Source organism: Mytilus californianus, unplaced genomic scaffold (genome assembly GCF_021869535.1).
Source record: "Mytilus californianus isolate M0D057914Y unplaced genomic scaffold, xbMytCali1.0.p SCAF_4, whole genome shotgun sequence".
Taxonomy (NCBI): Eukaryota; Metazoa; Mollusca; class Bivalvia; order Mytilida; family Mytilidae; genus Mytilus; species Mytilus californianus.
Window position 1 is genome coordinate 112,436,134 of NW_026262690.1, and position 24,321 is coordinate 112,460,454.

The following is a 24,321-nucleotide window of genomic DNA, read 5'->3' on the forward strand; positions in this document are numbered from 1 at the left end:
GTATTGCCTTTTGATATTGAATGCGTTTTTCCACATTTAACCAGTTTAAACTAGTAAACAACACACTGGATGATGTCATTATGTCAGCTTCTACTATAACCCTAGCAGATTTCTTTAATAACTTATTAAGTTTATTTAGTCCACTTTCATAACAACTTCCCCGTATATTGCAACAATAATCAAACAATGGCAGAATATAAGCATTAAAATAAATAATACGTATATGCATAGGTAAATATTTTCTTATTTTTTGTAATAAATTGATTCTATTTGATATTGTACATGACATTTTATCTATTTGCTCATTCCAATTTAGGTTTTTGTCGATATATAAACCGAGAAGTTTTTCACAATCTACATTCTCTATTTGTTCATCTGAAATTTTGATATCTAAACTGTTTCCAGTTGAATAAAGCCTCTGTTTTGAACCAATAATTATTGATTTACACTTTTTGGCATTTAGTTTCATACAATTTTGCGAACACCAGTTTTCAATTACATGAATATCATTTTGAAGGTTAGCAGTTAACTGAAGTAAATCATTACCTTTACTATGTAATGTAGAATCATCTGCATATAAATCTATTAATGAATTTTCTATGTTCAGTGGTAAATTATTGATATATAAAATAAATTACAGTGGGCCAAGGATAGAGCCTTGTGGTACACCAGTTTTTATGCATTTAGTATTAGACATGACGTTATTGACCTTAACTTGTTGACTTCGTTCATACAAGTATGACTTAAACCAGTCTAGTGTACAGTTTGAAACATTATAATATTCAAGCTTTTTTAATAAAATAATATGATTAACCAGATCAAAAGCTTTCTTTAAATATAAAAATATAACTCCGTTTATTTCTCCATTATCTATATTTGCTAACCATTCATCTACTAATTTAGTAAGTGCAGTTGTGCACGAATGTTTAGGTCTGAAACCTGACTGTGTAGTATTAAGAAGGTCATTACTATTTAAATATATATACAAACTATTAGCTATATGTCGTTCTATGATTTTGGAGAGACAAGGCAAAACTGCTATTGGTCTATAATTATCAGGATTACAAGCATCGCCACTTTTAAAAATTGGGCAAACTCTTGCAGTTTTAAAAATATTTGGAAATTTACCACATTTGATGTTTAGATTAAATAAATATGTTAAAGCTGGTGCAATGACATCGCTGCACATACTCAAAATATTTGGTCCAACATCATCTAACCAGTTGCTTTAGACTTGTCAAGTTTTTTTAAATACATTTTTACATCTAAAATACTCATTTCTGGTATAATGAATTTTTCACTACCCCTTTGTAACTTTGATTTCACAAATTTGTTGAGTACATCGAAACATGGACCTTCATCATTATTACATAATTTGTTATCAACTATACCTTCAGCAATATTTGTGAAATGCACATTAAATGTATTTGCTATATCAACATCATTTTGAATTACACTATTTTTATATTCCAAATGCGTGATATTATTATGTAATTTTTTGCGATTTAGACTTTTGACTTACTTCCAAATAGTTTTACTATCTTTACAATTTGATATTACATTTTGGAAATACTTTTTCTTTGCCTGTTCTACTAAAAATTTAACCTTATTACGCCAAGTTTTATAATTATATATATCCCCAATTCTATGAAAATAATCTCTTTGGTGTCTAGCGCTATTTATATCAGAAGTCCACCACTCTGGTTGTTGAGTATTTTTCACCCTTTTAATTTTCTTAGGAGCATGCTTGTCTAGGGTGCTCAGAAAAAGATTATACCAATAATTAGCTGCTTCATCAACATCTCCAATCGATTCAATGAGATGAAAAGGAGTATTTGTTAAATTTTCAATAAATTTATTTTTATCAAATTGTTTGAATGATCTATATTCTATGGACAAATGCTCCATTTTTGATAGTTTTGGGTTAAGTTTTCTTGTAACGCAAACAGGATAATGATCACTGACGGCATAACTAGGCACATTTACTTCTGTAATATGGTCTACATCGGTAGTATAAATATGGTCTATAGTAGTTACACATTTATCTGTTACTCTTGTGGGTTTATGTACAATTTGTTGTAAACCATACAAATTAATACAGTCCTTCCATTTTTGATTTCCGACAACTGTATGATCTATATGTGAATAGTTTATATTGAAATCTCCTAAAAGTATAATTTCTTTATTTTCTGCTGACGCTTTTTCTATTTCTTTTTCAACTGAATCAATCCAAGATTGCAATGAAATTTAATAAATTGAAAGGTAAAAAACTAATTGCTCCGGGTGAGGATCGAACTCACAACCTCCGCGTTCCTCATACTGTGCTATGCACAGTGAAGGTACAGTCTATAAGTACGGCGCGCTAACCGATTGTGCCACCGGAGCGATGTTACACAGTGACTTAAAACTTAAGCTTTTATACAACAGTTTTTTTCTGGCGTAACGTCTGCATTATAAATGAAGCCGATGAATCTTAACGTTCTATTTTCTATGTTATTTTTTTACATATACCTTAATGAATGAGACAACATATATTCTGGACACTCCTGTTATGTTCTGTAAAGAATATTCCAAAGAATTATATTTAACATAGGGAAGCCAGACTTTTTCCGTTCATCATAATTGATATTTTGCAATGTCCTAATATAAAGATTGAACAAGGTACATGAAAACATTTCTTCAAAATAGGCCACATCATATGACCAACTTCCGTAGACATTCTTTACAATAAATACATAAATTTACTGGTAATTGTCATCAGCCCGTGATAGCTCAGTTGGTAGAGCGAGAGACTGAAGGATAAGGGGGGTGTTTGGGTGTGCCTGACTTTGACATTGGGGTTTAACCTATAACCAATTAGTTGCGAAGGGTGCGCTCTGATAAACACCTATAGTGATAATGCAAAATAATAAACCGAAAGAGATTTCTGAAAGGAAAGGAGAGGTATCAGGAGGACAAAATAAATCGCCTCGATATGTTCATAGACTCGATAGACTTTAAAAGAAAGAATGTACTCTTCGTGTACATAACATACCAAATATATCATTTAATGCTGCTACGGTGATAGAGACAGTGGTAAAGATATGTGGAGAGAACACAGTTTTAGCTGTTGTACCAGTTGATAATAATAATGGTTATGAAATAACAACCGATTCGGAGGAGAGTGCATGGCAATTGACAAATGGACTTAAGATTGATAATGAAAATTTTGAATGTACATTGCAATTTAATCAAATTGTAGTTGTTTCATTTATCCACTTACCAGCTTATATTGAAGATCAAGATATCATTGACACTTTAGATGATAGAAATTGTGAGATCAAATCGAGTGTTTTTAGGCATGTTCATGCCAAAACACAAGTAGCCGATGGTACGAGGTATGTGCATGTAAAATTCCCACCTACGCTTTTATCATTACCATGGAGTATGAAATTTAAAACTGTTAGTGGAGATAGATACTTTAGAGTTATGCATGATTAGCAAAAGTCACTTTGTAATAAGTGTGGATCGCCATATCACAAATACAGGAAATGTCCACAGTTGATTTGTATCGGGTGTGACGAACAAGGTCACAAAATAAGGGAATGCAAAGCGCCCAGATGTAAAACTTGTCTTAGTCTGCCTTCGAAATGTTTCTGTGAAAATGTTGACAAAACTTGTCCATATTGTAGAACAGACCCGTGCGTTTGTTCTTGTGAAAGATGTAAGTCAGCCTTCAATGACTGTAAATGCGGCGTTGACAACACTGATAGAGATTTGATGAACGAAAAGGTAGAGGCTAATGAAAAAGAAAATGATAATGAAAGTGATATCAATGTTAATAAAAAAAAAAGGAACATAGTGAGCGTAAAAAAAGAAAATCGAAAAATGTTGATAAAATGTGAAGCATGCTAAAATTAAAACCGTGACATCAGATAACAAAGACCATATTGATAATGAGAATATTGACACCGTCGACGTTACTGGCGATGATAATGAACAAATGGTGATTGGAGATAATACAGATGGTGATACTGAGAAGAAGGTTGATGATGACAAGAATAGTACTATTCTTAACATAAAGGAAAACATTTGTTAAGAGGATGATAACGTGGTGAATGGTGACGTGGTGATTGGTGATGTGGTGAATGGTGATGTGGTGAATGATGACGTGGTGAAGTGGTGAATGGTAAAGTTGTGAATGGTAAAGTGGTGAATGGTAAAGTGGTGAATGTTAAAGTGGTGAATGGTGATGTTTCTAAGGCTGATGAGTCAGACGAAGACATTGTGGTAGATGAAAGAGAAGATGAAAAGAAAGAAAAAAACAGTCAAGATATTTCTGATGATATAACATTTTCAAATGAACATAATGATAAAATTGTAAAAGAAAATATTGTACATAAAAATCAAAACAAGCATGATTCTATACAGATTCAAACTGAAGCTATTATACATGAAAATAGGGAAAGCATTATAGAATGTAAAGATAGTTATTCAAAACATGATGAAAAGTTAGATTTTTCTTTTGATGCTGATTCCTCTTCTGGTGTTGATGTCACAAGAACTGGAATCGGAGATTTAGACAACATCTCGCTTGTTGGTGCCTCAGGTACTGACAGACGAGATGAAATGATAGAAAGTTTAATGGATGTGTCTGGGGGAGAAGGTGAGCTTGCTCAGACATCATCCAAAAAGTCACCAATGAAGAGAAGGAATAAAACTAAATATTTTCCTAATGTGAATAATGCTAAAGCGAGAGTACGATCATCGCCTTATGACAAAAATGTTAATAATGGATCATCTTAAAACATGTATTTTTTTACTTACAATTATGGTTCTACTTGTTAGTCATAACTGTAATGGTATTAGAAATGTAGACAAATTTAAAAAGTATGTGTCTATTATGTCTGAAAAAAATGTTGATTTTATGTTATTTCAAGAAACTTTTTGGGATGACAAGCTTGTACAAAATGTAAAACATTTACATAACGGTGATATTTATCACAGTGATGGGACAAATAATAGGCGCGGTGTTGCCATATTAGTGAAATCAAAATTTTGTGGAAATGTTAAACAAATATATAAAGATAACAATGGTAGATTTTTACATCTACAGTTTGAATACGATAATAGTATTTATAATATAATGAATGTGTATGCGCCTAATATTGTAAATGAAAAGGGAGATTTTTTTGATTTTCTAAATGATTATATGAAACAATTTGAAAATATCATTATTGCTGGTGACTGGAATACATCATTGTCATGCAAAGACAGATGTAGTAGAACTGTACACAAAAATGATGTATCGGTCAAAAAGTTGAATGATATTATGCTTAATCACAATATATATGATATATGGAGATTTAGAAATCCAGATAAACTTGTATTTTCAAGAAAAATGGTTTACAATGGTGAACTAAAACAATCAAGAATAGATTATTTTTTACTTAATAGAAATTTGACATTTTTTTGTACAGAGTGTATATTATTATGATACTACAATTAGTGATCACCGTTTTGTTGAAATAAAAATGGATTTTGAAAAAATTGAAAGAGGTCCAGGTTTATGGATATTAAACAATACATTTTTGAATAATGAAGAATATGTTTCAAAAATTAGAAATATCATTGAGGAAGAAAAACAAAGCACACTTTTTAATTCAGAGTTTCTCATTTGGTGGGATAATTTGAAATATAAGATCAAGAAATTTAGTCAGGTATTTGGAAAAAGGATTCAAAAAGAAAAGAATGCAGAATATTTTTTATTGCAAAATAAGCTGAAAAGGATATCAGAAAGAATTGCTCAAGGTGAAGTTGTAGATATAGCTCAATATGAAAATTTGAAATTAGATTTATCAGTGTATGAAGAACAAAAATGTAAAGGAGCAATCCTACGTTCAAAAGCATATTGGGCTACAGAGAGTGATAAATGTACTAAGTATTTTTTACAGATGGAAAAGCAAAAGCAAGAGTCACATTGTATTAAAGAATTATTGAATGAACAAAATGAGAGTGTTACTTATACTGAAGATATCTTAGATATGCAGCATGATTTTTATAGTAAATTGTATTCTTCTGTTGAAACAGATGATGATATTATGAAAGAGTTTTTAGATAATGTAACTGATAAAATAAATCAGGAGGATATAGAACTATGTGATGATGATATAACAGTTGAGGAAATTGAATTTTCATTACAGAAAATGACTAGAAATAAAAGTCCTGGCTCTGATGGTCTTACTGTTGAATTTTATTGTACTTTTTTTAGTTCACTGAAAGACATTTTATTGAAACTGTTTGAAGAGATTGAAAAATGTTCTAAGCTTTCTCGGTCTATGAGATGTGGAATTATTAGTTTAGTTTTTAAGAAAAAAGGAGATAAAAGATTTTTGAAAAATTATAGACCGATTTCACTCCTTCAGGTAGATTACAAAATATTAGCTAAAGTGATGGCTAATAGATTTAAACAAATTTTATGTAAAATAGTGTCAAATTGTCAGTCATGTTGTATACCTGGTAGAGATATTGCTGATACTATAGCTAATATAAGAGATGTACTTGATCTTGTAGAAAATGAAGAATTGGAAGGATATATTCTTAAGATGGATCAGGAAAAAGCATTTGATAAAGTGGGACATAATTATTTAAGGGAGGTTCTTAAGAAGTATGGATTTGGAATTAGATTTATAAATTGGATAGGGATTTTTTATACAGATATTCAAAGTTCTGTTAAAAGTAATGGGTTTCTTACAAATTATTTTAAAATCAAAAATGGAATTAGACAGGGATATCCCATTAGTGCTCTTTTGTATGTGCTTTCTGCTGAACCATTGCAATGTGCTATTCGAAATAATTTAAATATTGAAGGTATTAGTATCCCAGATTGTGATGAAAAAGCTGTTATATTTCAACACGCTGATGATACTACTCTTACATTGGGTAATAAAGAGTCTATTAATGAAACATTGAATATTTTTGAAATGTATGGAAAAGCATCAGGTTCAAAAATAAATATGTCAAAATCGGAGATTATGTGTATTGGTAAAGCTAAACTTAATGTATTAGAAATACAGCAAATAGGGCTGAAATATTCTAAAGAATGTATACAGGTATTAGGTGTGTATTTAGGCAAACATAAATTACTGTGTGATGATCTCAACTGGAAAGATAAGATTAGTAAAATTAAAATGTTAGTTAATTTATGGAAACAGAGACAATTGACGTTATCTGGTAGAGCTATTGTGATATCCTCACTATTGATGTCTAGGTTATGGTACACAATAGCAGTGTGTACAATTCCAGATTGGGCTTTACAAACAATCAAGAAAATATGTTTAGATTTTTTATGGAATAATGGATCACATTTGATCAAATATAGAACGATAATAGGAGACAAAATTGATGGAGGTTTGAGATATCCTGATATTTATATCAAATTGTTAGCATTTAGACTGAAATTTTTGACAAGATTTTTAGATAAAAATTTCCATGGAATATGGAAATACACTATGAAATATTTTTTAAACAAGATACACAACACAAATCTTGGTGTACATTGTTTATTTTTATTGCTACAAAAAAAGGATTGTACAAACATGCCAATATTTTATAGAGAAATGATTGATGCATGGCAATATTTTAAAACTTATGTTGATATTGATATACGATCGGTTGATATTTTTAATCAACCTATTCTTTTGAATGAATCCATTAAAATAAATGGCAAATGTATATTTTGGAAACAGTTTTTATCAGCTGGTATTACCCAATTGAAACATGTAGCATATGAAGTGGTTCCAGGTTTTTTACCCTTTAATGCTATTAAGGAAATGATTAAAAATGTTCATGAAAATGTAGATTGTAATAAACTTAGACAGCAATATGACAGTTTGTTAGAGTGTATACCAAATGAATGGAAAAAGGTGATATTAAATGAAACAAAGCCAGTAAACTGTAATGATGTTCCATTGTTTATTGTAAATTATAATAACAAAACAAAAGATTTTGTATGTTGTAGAACAAAAGATTTTTATGGTATTTTAAAAGATAAATGTTATGTTGAACCTGATGCTCATCAATATTGGTTAGAAAGTTTCAATGTCCAATATGTTCCTTTTAAGTTCTTATGGACAAGTGTTCACTGTTATTGGAAATCTCCAGACTGTGTACAATTAGATTTTAAAATTGTTCACAATAGAATATTTACAAATTTGAAACTAAAAAGAATAGGACTTTCTGACTCAGACATTTGTGAAAGTTGTAATTCTGTAGTAGAAGATTTGTTTCACCTTTTTTTGAACTGTCAGGATCTAGATGTTTTTCACAACTATGTGTTTGAGTTTTTATGTGAACTTCTAGAAAAATGTAAAATTGATGTCTTGGTCAATCAAGGATATAGACAGATGTTTTTGCTTGGTATAACAAGTAATTATATTGATGTAAATACATATTTTGTTAATTTTGTACTTTCTGTGGCAAGACTTTGTATTTTCAAAAGGAGACAAATGATCAAAAATGATGTCAAGAATATAGATCTTATGAGATTTTTCAAGTATACACTGAAACATTATATTTCATATTATCATGTGTACTGTAAGATAACAAACAAGATGAACATTTTTGAAAGGAACCTTCTAAAGAATAATTGTAAAATGATTGAAATGGATGGTGTTTTGATATTTCATTTTTAATGACATCTTAAAAAATAATGTGATACCCTATTGAATATTTTATTCTTTTATTATTAATGTGAATTATGATTTTATATGTTTTATTGAATAACGATTAAAAAAAAAAGAGCGGGAGACTGTAGTGGTATAGAATCTAGTAATCTCTAGGTCGGTGGTTCGAATCCGCCTCGCGGGATATATTTTTGTCACCTTCACGTTATAGCCCAGGATTTGTTCTTTTCTCCAATGTGAGATTATTCTCCATATATAAAATTTTGGAAACTATTACACTGAGTTTTTCTTTCTTGTTGAAATAATAATAAAGTAACTAACACATAAAACCACTGAGAATGATATATTAAATGCGTAACATTACAAAAATAACTTGTCAATAGAATAGCTTTAGGCAAATAGTGTGCACCAGGTCAATTTCCTAGATATACAGGCATGCAAAGAAATAAAAAAGTGGGAACAATCAACTGAATTTAACGCATTCAAGCAAACAGACTGTAACGATACTAGAGAGGTATTATCATCTCAGAAATTGGACCAGTAAAATCAATACGAGTCAGGAGAAAAGAAGAGTTATTTTGCTGATGCCCAGTGATCAGTCTCTGTCAATTTGAAGAAAACTCACACATTTCAAATTATGCCAAGACAGTCAGTCTATCGAATGAACATTTCAATTACACATTTTCTATTTTTGAGTACTATACATTGCCGAACATGCTGCTGGTGAGATAACAAGAATTGAAAACCGTACATATAAATTTACATCGAAATGATACGACTGTACGTAAATTGATATCGAATCAAAACTACACGTGTACACTCAAAGGCATACTCATACTCACCAATACAGCCCGGGTCAAATCATGTTTTAGTCGATACAATTCCCTTGTCAAAGAGATTCTGATCGTAACAAGTGGACAAGCGTTACTGGGAGGTATCAAATTTAATAAATTGAAAGGTAAAAAACTAATTGCTCCGGGTGAGGATCGAACTCACAACCTCCGCATTCCTCATACTGTGCTATGCACAGTGAAGGTACTGTCTATAAGTACGGCGCGCTAACCGATTGTGCCACCGGAGCAATGTTACAAAGTGACTTAAAACTTAAGCCTTTATACAACAGTTGTTTTCTGGCGTAACGTCTGCATTATAAATGAAGCCGATGAATCTTTACGTTCCATTTTCTATGTTATTTTTTACATATACCTTAATGAATGAGACAACATATATTCTGGACACTCCTGTTATGTTCTGTAAAGAATATTCCAAAGAATTATATTTAACATAGGGAAGCCAGACTTTTTCCGTTCATCATAATTGATATTTTGCAATGTCCTAATATAAAGATTGAACAAGGTACATGAAAACATTTCTTCAAAATAGGCCACATCATATGACCAACTTCCGTAGACATTCTTTACAATAAATACATAAATTTACTGGTAATTGTCATCAGCCCGTGATAGCTCAGTTGGTAGAGCGGGAGACTGTAGTGGTATAGAATCTAGTAATCTCTAGGTCGGTGGTTCGAATCCGCCTCGCGGGATATATTTTTGTCACCTTCACGTTATAGCCCAGGATTTGTTCTTTTCTCCAATGTGAGATTATTCTCCATATAGAATCATGTGCATAACAGTGTAGCCGAGACCATTGATTGGCGCGCAAAAATATCCCATTGACTGGGTCAGATTAGGTGAACGTTCGTCTGTAACGCCCAAAACTCACGACGTATTTATTATAGACATTTAAACTGTGAGGTCACCAAAGGGTCTCAACGCCTAAATAAAATAATTCGAAAAACTAATCAGGAATAACCTTTGTGTTTTGATTTATATTGAATACTTACACTGAACTGCGGTCAAGCTTAGCGAAAGGTCGTGCAACATAATCAGTCAAACAAACTTTATTAGATTAACTCGTTAAGGAACGATCGTTTTCATTGGTCAATTCAAACCTTCGACCTCACACCTGCGAAAATAGAACACGCGTACTATAAAGCTGAATGGACTGATCAGTATTCACGTAGCCGGTCAAGGTCGTTAAAAACTTCCATCGTCGTATTCCCGAACATGATTGTGTTCTTGATTATCGCAAGGCAATTCTAGCTTTTATACATGTGCATGTAAAATTTTAAACTTTAATCTTAACAGTCACGTCGAAATATTTAATTCAACAGTGTCCTCTCAATTGGTCCTGGATTAAGGGAGCTACCATTTTATTTTGATTGGGGGTGAAGGACTTGGATGAAACATTTTGTCCTTCATTTTGTCCTGACTATATTTATTCGTTTATCCTGATTTTTTACATAAATCGTCATCCTGCCTTTTTTTTGTCAAGTTGCTCACCCTGCCTTATCTTTTATTCAATGGACTTGATGAATTAACGTTGTACTTGAAATGAAACCGTACTTAACTACAAAAATAACCAAATTACATACTAAAGATATTGCTCGATTTTTATAGTAAATGGGTTTGTGTTATAAACTGTCATGTTCATTATTCATATTCTTTCATAAGTTTTAGGATAGTGTGATTTTTTTTCTGATTTAGTTTACTTGATTTTGAAAAAAAAAATCCCGAAATTCTAAGTAAATTCAGAACATGTAACCAGCCATACTTTGTTTAGAGAAAAAATGGAGATGGCAAACCATGGCACAGTGGAAGGAAATGTACTTTATAAACTCCAGCGATATACTTTCTTAATTTATAATTAACTGTTTTGCTATCCTCGGTTGAAAATTATATATTGTAAATATTTAAATAGTTGCATAGAAAACAATCAGTTTTAAACAGTGTGGTTATTCACTAAATGTATTGATAAAAGGTGACTCCATTTTTGTACATACTTTTACAGTAGTCATCCTTAATTTCTTAATATTTCGTTTATAAGTTTATCATACATGTATGATTTTGTATTTCATTTTAATACGCACGCATGCCACACGTTACTTTGGCGGATTGTTCAACAATGTTATGCAAAGCTCTATTCTTACGGTATGAAATTAAAGGATAAATTTTTCAACCAATCAAAATCGAAAACAGTACATTTATATAGTTCCTTATAAACTACGACATTTCTCACAAGTATTTATTTATTTTTTAGTTCCACACATGCAAACATAAAATCTTCGCCGATGAAACATTTCAAACCTTTTTACACCAACATGCCTTCACTGAATTCATTTGAATTTCGTGGTGACCATGATAGTACATTGCATAGTACATCTATATTCACGTGCACACATGGTACGATCTTTCGGGGACAATTTGCTCGTTTATGACACGTCATTTCTGAAGAACAAACGCTTAGCTTCTTTATTTTCGTTTTATAGCATGAAAACAATAAAAGAGGAATGTGCAACCCATCATAAATTTGAAATGGATCAGTATTATGAGATCCTTATTATAAGTAACTACGACATTGTCTGGATAATAACCTAGCGTCAATATGAAAGAAATTAAAGTGGTTCATACATTCATCCGTATAAAAGCGGCACATGTATTTTATTTTATCCTTATATTTTTCATAGTGCGGTACAAGTGCTGCATGCATAAAGAATATTACTTAACACAAATTATTAGTATAATATTTCGAACCCACTATTTGAAATTCACAAAATACTTATTTAATTATTTCGACCAAAAATCATTGTTTTTTACGTTCGTAGTAACGTAGTACATTCCATTGTCAGTCACCTGTGTCAATTCACGTGCACACAACAATTGTTGTTGTATTTAAATCTTTCGGCCAATGAAGTGAGACGTGACAAGTTGTTTGTTTGTGATACGCCAGAATGTTATCAATGAATTATCAATCGCTAAACTTGACTGCATTTCAGTGTAAACGTTCTTTACTTGTGTTTTCATTATGTGTTGATAATCAATTTTTATGACATCGCACGTTCTTTCAACATAAAAAAAAAAAGGATTTAACTGGCTTTAAAAGTTACAATGCATGTGTTGATTATTATCTTTTTTTTCGGACGTCAAAGCGGTTGCATATCCAATTATGTCATCTTTTAACTTTTATCTGGTCAAAATTTTATTTTAGAACGAATGCATGATCAACTTTAAAAAGTGTGCGTACACAAAACATATAGACAAAATATACTTCTGTCCTGTCTTTTTCGTACTTGCAAGTTATTAGACAATAAAAAGGCTATTTGGATCAAGCCTTGTGGAATTTGCATTTACGTTTTTGAATAGGTAAAATGTATAGTTTGGTGAACTTTTCTGCTAACTACTATACTTGTGAAAAACCCTTGGCAACAGAAACATTTTCAGCTTTTTTTTTAATCGACCCAATTTACATAGTAATAGACGACTTCGTACATTTTATGATCGCAAATAAAATATGTATATAATATACTGTGCACTGTAGTTCGTATATATACTGAAACCCTTTGGCAACCCCACAGTTTAAATGTTTATAATAAATACGTCGTGAGTTGTGGGCGTTACAGACGAACGTTCACCTAATCTGACCCAGTCAATGGGATATTTTAGCGCGCCAATCAATGGTCTCGCCTACACTGTTTTGCACATGATTCTATAAAATTTTGGAAACTATTACACTGAGTTTTTCTTTCTTGTTGAAATAATAATAAAGTAACTAACACATAAAACCACTGAGAATGATATATTAAATGCGTAACATTACAAAAATAACTTGTCAATAGAATAGCTTTAGGCAAATAGTGTGCACCAGGTCAATTTCCTAGATATACAGGCATGCAAAGAAATAAAAAAGTGGGAACAATCAACTGAATTTAACGCATTCAAGCAAACAGACTGTAACGATACTAGAGAGGTATTATCATCTCAGAAATTGGACCAGTAAAATCAATACGAATCAGGAGAAAAGAAGAGTTATTTTGCTGATGCCCAGTGATCAGTCTCTGTCAATTTGAAGAAAACTCACACATTTCAAATTATGCCAAGACAGTCAGTCTATCGAATGAACATTTCAATTACACATTTTCTATTTGTGAGTACTATACATTGCCGAACAGGCTGCTGGTGAGATAACAAGAATTGAAAACCGTACATATAAATTTACATCGAAATGATACGACTGTACGTAAATTGATATCGAATCAAAACTACACGTGTACACTCAAAGGCATACTCATACTCACCAATACAGCCCGGGTCAAATCATGTTTTAGTCGACACAATTCCCTTGTCAAAGAGATTCTGATCGTAACAAGTGGACAAGCGTTACTGGAAGGTATCAAATTTAATAAATTGAAAGATAAAAAAACTAATTGCTCCGGGTGAGGATCGAACTCACAACCTCCGCATTCCTCATACTGTGCTATGCACAGTGAAGGTACTGTCTATAAGTACGGCGCGCTAACCGATTGTGCAACCGGAGCAATGTTACAAAGTGACTTAAAACTTAAGCTTTTATACAACAGTTGTTTTCTAGCGTAACGTCTGCATTATAAATGAAGCCGATGAATCTTTACGTTCCATTTTCTATGTTATTTTTTACATATGCCTTAATGAATGAGACAACACATATTCTGGACACTCCTGTTATGTTCTGTAAAGAATATTCCAAAGAATTATATTTAACATAGGGAAGCCAGACTTTTTCCGTTCATCATAATTGATATTTTGCAATGTCCTAATATAAAGATTGAACAAGGTACATGAAAACATTTCTTCAAAATAGGCCACATCATATGACCAACTTCCGTAGACATTCTTTACAATAAATACATAAATTTACTGGTAATTGTCATCAGCCCGTGATGGCTCAGTTGGTAGAGCGGGAGACTGTAGTGGTATAGAATCTAGTAATCTCTAGGTCGGTGGTTCGAATCCGCCTCGCGGGATATATTTTTGTCACCTTCACGTTATAGCCCAGGATTTGTTCTTTTCTCCAATGTGAGATTATTCTCCATATATAAAATTTTGGAAACTATTACACTGAGTTTTTCTTTCTTGTTGAAATAATAATAAAGTAACTAACACATAAAACCACTGAGAATGATATATTAAATGCGTAACATTACAAAAATAACTTGTCAATAGAATAGCTTTAGGCAAATAGTGTGCACCAGGTCAATTTCCTAGATATACAGGCATGCAAAGAAATAAAAAAGTGGGAACAATCAACTGAATTTAACGCATTCAAGCAAACAGACTGTAACGATACTAGAGAGGTATTATCATCTGAGAAATTGGACCAGTAAAATCAATACGAGTCAGGAGAAAAGAAGAGTTATTTTGCTGATGCCCAGTGATCAGTCTCTGTCAATTTGAAGAAAACTCACACATTTCAAATTATGCCAAGACAGTCAGTCTATCGAATGAACATTTCAATTACACATTTTCTATTTGTGAGTACTATACATTGCCGAACATGTTGCTGGTGAGATAACAAGAATTGAAAACCGTACATATAAATTTACATCGAAATGATACGACTGTACGTAAATTGATATCGAATCAAAACTACACGTGTACACTCAAAGGCATACTCATACTCACCAATACAGCCCGGGTCAAATCATGTTTTAGTCGACACAATTCCCTTGTCAAAGAGATTCTGATCGTAACAAGTGGACAAGCGTTACTGGAAGGTATCAAATTTAATAAATTGAAAGGTAAAAAACTAATTGCTCCGGGTGAGGATCGAACTCACAACCTCCGCATTCCTCATACTGTGCTATGCACAGTGAAGGTACTGTCTATAAGTACGGCGCGCTAACCGATTGTGCCACCGGAGCAATGTTTCAAAGTGACTTAAAACTTAAGCTTTTATACAACAGTTGTTTTCTGGCGTAACGTCTGCATTATAAATGAAGCCGATGAATCTTTACGTTCCATTTTCTATGTTATTTTTTACATATACCTTAATGAATGAGACAACATATATTCTGGACACTCCTGTTATGTTCTGTAAAGAATATTCCAAAGAATTATATTTAACATAGGGAAGCCAGACTTTTTCCGTTCATCATAATTGATATTTTGCAATGTCCTAATATAAAGATTGAACAAGGTACATGAAAACATTTCTTCAAAATAGGCCACATCATATGACCAACTTCCGTAGACATTCTTTACAATAAATACATAAATTTACTGGTAATTGTCATCAGCCCGTGATAGCTCAGTTGGTAGAGCGGGAGACTGTAGTGGTATAGAATCTAGTAATCTCTAGGTCGGTGGTTCGAATCCGCCTCGCGGGATATATTTTTGTCACCTTCACGTTATAGCCCAGGATTTGTTCTTTTCTCCAATGTGAGATTATTCTCCATATATAAAATTTTGGAAACTATTACACTGAGTTTTTCTTTCTTATTGAAATAATAATAAAGTAACTAACACATAAAACCACTGAGAATGATATATTAAATGCGTAACATTACAAAAATAACTTGTCAATAGAATAGCTTTAGGCAAATAGTGTGCACCATGTCAATTTCCTAGATATTCAGGCATGCAAAGAAATAAAAAAGTTGGAACAATCAATTGAATTTAACGCATTCAAGCAAACAGACTGTAACGATACTAGAGAGGTATTATCATCTGAGAAATTGGACCAGTAAAATCAATACGAGTCAGGAGAAAAGAAGAGTTATTTTGCTGATGCCCAGTGATCAGTCTCTGTCAATTTGAAGAAAACTCACACATTTCAAATTATGCCAAGACAGTCAGTCTATCGAATGAACATTTCAATTACACATTTTCTATTTTTGAGTACTATACATTGCCGAACATGCTGCTGGTGAGATAACAAGAATTGAAAACCGTACATATAAATTTACATCGAAATGATACGACTGTACGTAAATTGATATCGAATCAAAACTACACGTGTACACTCAAAGGCATACTCATACTCACCAATACAGCCCAGGTCAAATCATGTTTTAGTCGATACAATTCCCTTGTCAAAGAGATTCTGATCGTAACAAGTGGACAAGCGTTACTGGAAGGTATCAAATTTAATAAATTGAAAGGTAAAAAACTAATTGCTCCGGGTGAGGATCGAACTCACAACCTCCGCATTCCTCATACTGTGCTATGCACAGTGAAGGTACTGTCTATAAGTACGGCGCGCTAACCGATTGTGCCACCGGAGCAATGTTACAAAGTGACTTAAAACTTAAGCTTTTATACAACAGTTGTTTTCTGGCGTAACGTCTGCATTATAAATGAAGCCGATGAATCTTTACGTTCCATTTTCTATGTTATTTTTTACATATACCTTAATGAATGAGACAACATATATTCTGGACACTCCTGTTATGTTCTGTAAAGAATATTCCAAAGAATTATATTTAACATAGGGAAGCCAGACTTTTTCCGTTCATCATAATTGATATTTTGCAATGTCCTAATATAAAGATTGAACAAGGTACATGAAAACATTTCTTCAAAATAGGCCACATCATATGACCAACTTCCGTAGACATTCTTTACAATAAATACATAAATTTACTGGTAATTGTCATCAGCCCGTGATAGCTCAGTTGGTAGAGCGGGAGACTGTTCCGAATTGAGCGCAGCCCTAGGATGGAAATGTCATAATTTCTCCGGTGGATAATTCTGTGTTTCAACGGGATATTATGATTCGATAATTACAGTAAGGATTTATTTATGATTTATTGACAAAACTATATTGTTCTTAGTAGAGAAACAGTGATTATAAACTGTATTTCCCCCTAATCCGGCGATTCATTCGTGTGGAAAAGGGGGGTCGTTTTGGAGCACTCGAGTGTTTGTTTACAAATATGGGCTGTGCTTGCTTGTAATTTTTTGGAATTTCCGGCGGAATGGAGCAAAATAGTAAAAAATCGAGTCCATCTCAAAGAAATGGTAGTCGTGGTTCTGGGAATGGATATAATCAAAAGCAAAATTATGTTCTTGATGAAAAGTCGTATCAGAGAGATTGTACCGTGAGAATTGAAAGAATTCGTACTGATGTTATTGGTGAAAGAATAGTAATCGAAGATGTGGAAACAATCACTGGATTAAACTCAGTGTTAGCTGTTGTCAAAAATGATGCCATGTCTTATGATATAACATTAGATAGTAAGCAGACTGCTTTCAATCTAGTGCAAGAAGGAATTGATATTGCAAATAATGAATATCAAGTCAGTATGTTACATTCGGATATTACCGTTGTTTCTATTATGAAACTTCCATCGTTTATTCCTGATGAAGATATAAGAAGTAAATTAGTATCAAAAGGGGTTAAAATTGTTTCTCCTATATACAGACGAGCAATACCTGGAACGCAAGTAGCAGACGGGACTAGATTTATGAGATGCAAATTTCCACAAGGTATGTTCGCTTTGCCATGGACAATGTCTTTCAAAGTTGGCTCAGATACGAAATATTTTCGTGTTGTACACAACAACCAGATGAAGGTCTGCTCTGAGTGTTTGTCACCAGAGCATATGCGTAAACAGTGTCCGTACATTATTTGCCACGGGTGTGGCGAATATGGACATTCAAAGAGACAATGTAAAGCTATTAAATGTACATATTGTCATAATTTACCGTTGTTATGCGTGTGTGGAAGTAGCTCCGATACAAGAAGAGATCAACCTCCGACACATAAAAAGAAGAAGAACTGTGATGTCTGTGGTTTCTATTTTTGCATGTGCAAATGTAACATTTGCGGGAAAAAAGAGTGTATATGCGCCTGCTTCAAATGTGAAAAGTACCCATGTATATGTACTTGCGCTTTTTGTAAAAGTGATCCGTGTGTTTGTCCTTGTCAAGACTGTCGTAAATTTCCATGTGTGTGTACATGTGACACATGCCGAGAAAAACCCGATCGTTGTACTTGCGACAAACAGAATAACGAAAATGATCCGGAAATTATAATAAAGATACCAGGTGAAAATGAAGACGAAGATATTTCTGATGTTTGGTCAGAGAAAACTGTATCTGTTGGCGATGCTGATTCTATAACAACTGTTCCGATAGAAGTTAATGTGGTGCAGCTGAATAAACAAGAAAGCCACCTTCAGGAGGAAAACAGAAAGAGAAAGATGGACAGTGATACAGAAAGTAACAATGAGATAACAGAGGATGAAATATTGAATCTAGATAACGTTAAAGATGGTAATGAAAACATCAATTCAGACAAAGATTTTTCTGATGGCAAAAAGTTAAAAATAGCCATTAATGACGCTCCTCCTGGGGACAATATTGTCACTGGGGAGAGTGAAAATGAAATTGAAATTGAGCAGTGTTGCTCTGATGATGAAATCACCTTCTTTGGTGACGAAGAGGTCACCATGGAAGGTGCAAATGCAAATGAGTCTTTTGTCTGTTCTGATGGTAAAAATGACACCACAAGTAAATTTATAAGTGCCAAAATGGCCAGAAAAATTAAGAAAAAACAGAGGAGACATGAAAGGAGATCTAGTATCAAAGTTGCTCCTAATTTGAGTGGTAAAAATGTAAGAAATGTGGTTGACAGTACAAAAAGGTAAAATGGATAAGTTCATATGTAAGATTGTTTTTCTTTTTGCAATGGTGGTAATTTGTTCTTTTAATTGTAATGGTTTAAAGAATGTAGTCAATTTTGAGAATTTTATAAGTATTATTCATGATAGAAAATTTAGTATGGTATTGTTACAAGAAACTTTCTGGGATGATGCTTATGTAAATAGTGTAAAACACTTATATGAAGGTGATATATATTGTAGTAACAGTTCACATGGTAGAAGGGGTGTGGCTGTTTTAGTGAATAATTATCTTAGAAATAAGATAAAATGTGTATATAAAGACTGTGATGGCAGATTTATTCATATAACATATGAAGAAGATGGACAATTGTTTAATGTAATTTCATTGTATGCTCCAAATGTAGTTGTTGAAAGAGTTATCTTTTTTAACTTTGTTAAACAGTATACGGAAAAGTTAAATAACTTAATAATTGGTGGGGATTTTAATACTTCTCTGTCTATGTTAGACAGAGGTGGTAAAAGCAATCATGTTATAGATGAACCATGTAAAAGAATAAGTGACTTGATTGAAAATAACAATTTGTATGATGTATGGCGTACTAGAAATAAAAGTTCTAGAATATTTTCATGGAAAAGAATTTGTAATGGAGAATTACAACAAAGCAGAATCGATTATTTCCTTGTAAATAAACAGTTATCTTCTTATGTTCAAAATGTATATTATAATACTACTAGTTTAAGTGATCATTCATTTGTAATTATGAATTTTAACTGTAGTAATATTGAAAGAGGTCCTGGATTGTGGGTCCTCAATAATACATTATTATATAATGAAGAATATGTAAGGAGAGTAAAAGAAATTATATCTGATGAAAAAGAAAATGAATTGTATAATAAAGATTTAATGATTTGGTGGGATAATCTTAAATATAAAATAAAGAGATATTCCCAAATTTTTTCTTCTAAAATGGCAAAAGAAAACAGAAGAGATTATTATAGATTAGAAAGGCAGATTAATATTTTATGTGAAAAGGCTGCTTGTGGTGTAGATATTGATGTAGCTAAGTTAGAAAGTTTGAAACTTGAATTGTCAGCATATGAATTAGAAAAATGTAGAGGTGCAGTACTCAGATCAAAAGCTATTTGGGCTGTTGAGTCAGATAAAAATACAAAGTATTTTTTAAATCTGGAAAAATATAAACAAGAGAATAATTCTATAAAAGAATTACTAAATGACAGTAATGAATCAGTTTATGCTACTGAAGGTATTTTAGATTTACAATATAAATTTTATAAAGAATTGTACTCATGTGTAGATACAGATAATGATAAAATGTCAGAATTGTTAGATAGTGTAGATACAAAAATAGATGATAATGATTGTACATTTTGTGATTCTGATATTTCACACGAAGAAATTTGTAAAGCAATACATCAAATGTCAAAAAATAAAAGTCCAGGATCTGATGGACTTACAGTTCAGTTTTACTGTCAATTTTATAATGAACTCAGACATGTATTATTTGATTTGTTTAATGTAATTGAAAAAGAAGGTGTTTTAGGTAGATCTATGAAATGTGGAGTGATTAGTCTTATATATAAAAAGAAAGGTGATAAAAAGTCTTTAAAAAATTATGGACCTATTTCATTACTACAGGTTGATTATAAAATATTAGCCAGGATAATGGCAAATAGATTTAAGGTAGTATTACCTAAGATTGTATCTAATGATCAAACATGTTGTATTATTGGTAGAGATATTTCAAATAATATTGCTAATGTAAGAGATATTATAGAACTTATTGAAAAAGATGAACTTGAAGGGTATATAATGAAAATAGATCAGGAAAAAGCATTTGACAGAGTGAGTCATAAATACTTGTTACAAATGTTAAGAAAATTTGGATTTGGTGATAGATTTGTAAAATGGATTGAAATATTTTATAATGGTATTAATAGTGCTGTAAAATGTAACGGTTTTTTGACTAAATATTTTCATATTGAAAATGGTATTAGACAAGGTTGTACAATAAGTGCATTGTTAATGTTCTTGCTGCTGAACCTTTACATTGTAGAATTGTTAAAAATGACAAAATCAAAGGTATAAAAGTCCCTAACTGTGAAAAAGAGGGATTAATTTATCACCATGCAGATGACACTACATTATCTTTATGTAATAAAGAATCTATACCAGAAGTTTTTAAAGAATTTGATTTATACAGTAAGGCTACTGGATCTAAAATTAATAAACAGAAGTCAGAAATTTTATGTGTTGGTAATGGAGAGTTATCAGATATAGAAAAAGAGCAATTTGGCTTACAAATTTGTAAAGATGCTATTCAGTTACTTGGGTTTATGTTGGTCCTAACAAATCACTGTGTGATGACATGAATTGGAAAAATAAAATAAAGAAAGTAAGAAGTCTTTTGAACATGTGGTTACAGAGACAACTTACTTTACAAGGTAGAGTCACTGTTGTAAATACATTAATGTTGTCAAGATTTTGGTACGCATTATTTGTTACATCTATGCCAGAGTGGGCATATGTAGAAATTAAAAGATTATGTGTCAATTTTATATGGGATAATAGATCCCATTTAGTTAAATATAGTTCTATAGTTGAGGAAAAAGTTAAAGGTGGATTACAGTTGTCTGATATTAAATGTAAAATGTATGCATTTAGATTAAAATATATAGGTAGACTAATTGATGATCAGTATCATGTGTTATGGAAAGATACATTCAAATATTTTGTATCCAAAATATATGGCATGCAATTAGGATTAGAAATATTATATACAAAAATACCAAATTGTGAATTAAAATGTATTCCTATGGTTTATCGAGAAATGTGTCAAGCTTTGTACTCCCTAGGATGTAAGTTAGATTTTCAGTTAACTGTTGAAAATATATATATGATCAACCTTTGTTCTGTAATCCAAAAATTGTATTAGATGATAAAACTATTATTTGGTATGATTTCATACAAGCTGGTATTGTGACTATCACAGATATTTGCTATGGGGTTAAGACTGGGTTTTTACCAAAAAATGCAATTGTAGATATGATTGATAATGTATGTGATTATGTAAATATTCAATATGTAATTGATAGGTATCATTGTTTATTATCTATTATACCAGAGGAATGGAAGAATACTATTGACACTAATGTACATCATAGAAATATGGATAGAACAATAGATATATATGTATTGATAAAAAATGTACCTTGTGACTTGAAATCTTGTAATGTTAAAAAGTTATATCAATGTTTGTTAGAAGACATAATTGAAGAGCCTATTGGGCCAATTATATGGAAAAAATTATATGCTTTAGATGAAGCAGAATTGTGTAAAATTTGGAAACATGTCTATGTGTTTTGGAAGCCTTCAAAAATGATAGAGTTGGATTATAAAATAATACATAACTGTGTCTTTACTAATGTGAAATTAAAGAAAATTGGGCTGTCTGATTCTGAATTGTGTGATGTATGTAATAAAGAAAATGAAGATATTATGCATATATTTATAAACTGTGATGAACTCTGATAAAATAAGTTTAGTACAGAGTGAAATGTTATTATTAAATGGACTCAGATGGAAAATGAAAGGTGTGAATGACCTTTTCTTAAATTTTGTATTGTCAGTAGCTAGGTTCTGTATTTTTCGGAGAAGAAATTTACTGAAAAATGGACACAAAAATGTAAATTTGATCAAACTGTTCCAATATACATTGAAACATTATGTAACATATTTTTATATATACCTATGTCAGCAAAATAACAAGAGCAATGTTTTTGAAAAGAACTTTCTAAAAGACAATCCAATTGTACAAGAAACAGATGATGTCTTAGTATTTGATTTGTAAATGTATGATATATAGATGACAAACCTCATTGTTTCTGTTACTGTATGCATATTGATTAATGTTGTTTATATTTGATTAGTTTTATCAGTTTTAACATGTACTATATCCGATGATTTATTTTAATAAAGATAAAAAAAAAAGAGCGGGAGACTGTAGTGGTATAGAATCTAGTAATCTCTAGGTCGGTGGTTCGAATCCGCCTCGCGGGATATATTTTTGTCACCTTCACGTTATAGCCCAGGATTTGTTCTTTTCTCCAATGTGAGATTATTCTCCATATATAAAATTTTGGAAACTATTACACTGAGTTTTTCTTTCTTGTTGAAATAATAATAAAGTAACTAACACATAAAACCACTGAGAATGATATATTAAATGCGTAACATTACAAAAATAACTTGTCAATAGAATAGCTTTAGGCAAATAGTGTGCACCAGGTCAATTTCCTAGATATACAGGCATGCAAAGAAATAAAAAAGTGGGAACAATCAACTGAATTTAACGCATTCAAGCATGCAAACAGACTGTAACGATACTAGAGAGGTATTATCATCTCAGAAATTGGACCAGTAAAATCAATACGAGTCAGGAGAAAAGAAGAGTTATTTTGCTGATGCCCAGTGATCAGTCTCTGTCAATTTGAAGAAAACTCACACATTTCAAATTATGCCAAGACAGTCAGTCTATCGAATGAACATTTCAATTACACATTTTCTATTTTTGAGTACTATACATTGCCGAACATGCTGCTGGTGAGATAACAAGAATTGAAAACCGTACATATAAATTTACATCGAAATGATACGACTGTACGTAAATTGATATCGAATCAAAACTACACGTGTACACTCAAAGGCATACTCATACTCACCAATACAGCCCGGGTCAAATCATGTTTTAGTCGATACAATTCGCTTGTCAAAGAGATTCTGATCGTAACAAGTGGACAAGCGTTACTGGAAGGTATCAAATTTAATAAATTGAAAGGTAAAAAACTAATTGCTCCGGGTGAGGATCGAACTCACAACCTCCGCATTCCTCATACTGTGCTATGCACAGTGAAGGTACTGTCTATAAGTACGGCGCGCTAACCGATTGTGCCACCGGAGCAATGTTACAAAGTGACTTAAAACTTAAGCTTTTATACAACAGTTGTTTTCTGGCGTAACGTCTGCATTATAAATGAAGCCGATGAATCTTTACGTTCCATTTTCTATGTTATTTTTTACATATACCTTAATGAATGAGACAACATATATTCTGGACACTCCTGTTATGTTCTGTAAAGAATATTCCAAAGAATTATATTTAACATAGGGAAGCCAGACTTTTTCCGTTCATCATA

General features: G+C 31.9%; 9 non-coding genes across 9 annotated transcripts; 3 read left to right on the top strand and 6 right to left on the bottom strand.

The window, feature by feature from the left end:
- Window positions 1-2,275: 2,275 nt before the first annotated feature.
- Trnai-uau (transfer RNA isoleucine (anticodon UAU)) lies at window positions 2,276-2,385 on the bottom strand. The gene is made up of 2 exons: window positions 2,348-2,385; window positions 2,276-2,311 (listed from the first exon to the last, which is right to left on the bottom strand). It is a non-coding gene; the product is annotated as a tRNA-Ile (tRNA).
- Window positions 2,386-9,634: 7,249 nt separating this feature from the next.
- On the bottom strand, window positions 9,635-9,744 carry Trnai-uau (transfer RNA isoleucine (anticodon UAU)). Its single transcript has 2 exons — window positions 9,707-9,744; window positions 9,635-9,670 (listed from the first exon to the last, which is right to left on the bottom strand). It is a non-coding gene; the product is annotated as a tRNA-Ile (tRNA).
- A 375-nt stretch (window positions 9,745-10,119) lies between these two features.
- On the top strand, window positions 10,120-10,209 carry Trnay-gua (transfer RNA tyrosine (anticodon GUA)). Its single transcript is given in 2 exon segments — window positions 10,120-10,156; window positions 10,174-10,209. It is a non-coding gene; the product is annotated as a tRNA-Tyr (tRNA).
- Window positions 10,210-13,930: 3,721 nt separating this feature from the next.
- Window positions 13,931-14,040, bottom strand: Trnai-uau (transfer RNA isoleucine (anticodon UAU)). Its single transcript has 2 exons — window positions 14,003-14,040; window positions 13,931-13,966 (listed from the first exon to the last, which is right to left on the bottom strand). It is a non-coding gene; the product is annotated as a tRNA-Ile (tRNA).
- A 375-nt stretch (window positions 14,041-14,415) lies between these two features.
- On the top strand, window positions 14,416-14,505 carry Trnay-gua (transfer RNA tyrosine (anticodon GUA)). The gene is given in 2 exon segments: window positions 14,416-14,452; window positions 14,470-14,505. It is a non-coding gene; the product is annotated as a tRNA-Tyr (tRNA).
- Window positions 14,506-15,292: 787 nt separating this feature from the next.
- On the bottom strand, window positions 15,293-15,402 carry Trnai-uau (transfer RNA isoleucine (anticodon UAU)). Its single transcript has 2 exons — window positions 15,365-15,402; window positions 15,293-15,328 (listed from the first exon to the last, which is right to left on the bottom strand). It is a non-coding gene; the product is annotated as a tRNA-Ile (tRNA).
- A 375-nt stretch (window positions 15,403-15,777) lies between these two features.
- On the top strand, window positions 15,778-15,867 carry Trnay-gua (transfer RNA tyrosine (anticodon GUA)). Its single transcript is given in 2 exon segments — window positions 15,778-15,814; window positions 15,832-15,867. It is a non-coding gene; the product is annotated as a tRNA-Tyr (tRNA).
- A 787-nt stretch (window positions 15,868-16,654) lies between these two features.
- On the bottom strand, window positions 16,655-16,764 carry Trnai-uau (transfer RNA isoleucine (anticodon UAU)). Its single transcript has 2 exons — window positions 16,727-16,764; window positions 16,655-16,690 (listed from the first exon to the last, which is right to left on the bottom strand). It is a non-coding gene; the product is annotated as a tRNA-Ile (tRNA).
- A 7,212-nt stretch (window positions 16,765-23,976) lies between these two features.
- Window positions 23,977-24,086, bottom strand: Trnai-uau (transfer RNA isoleucine (anticodon UAU)). Its single transcript has 2 exons — window positions 24,049-24,086; window positions 23,977-24,012 (listed from the first exon to the last, which is right to left on the bottom strand). It is a non-coding gene; the product is annotated as a tRNA-Ile (tRNA).
- Window positions 24,087-24,321: the final 235 nt, after the last annotated feature.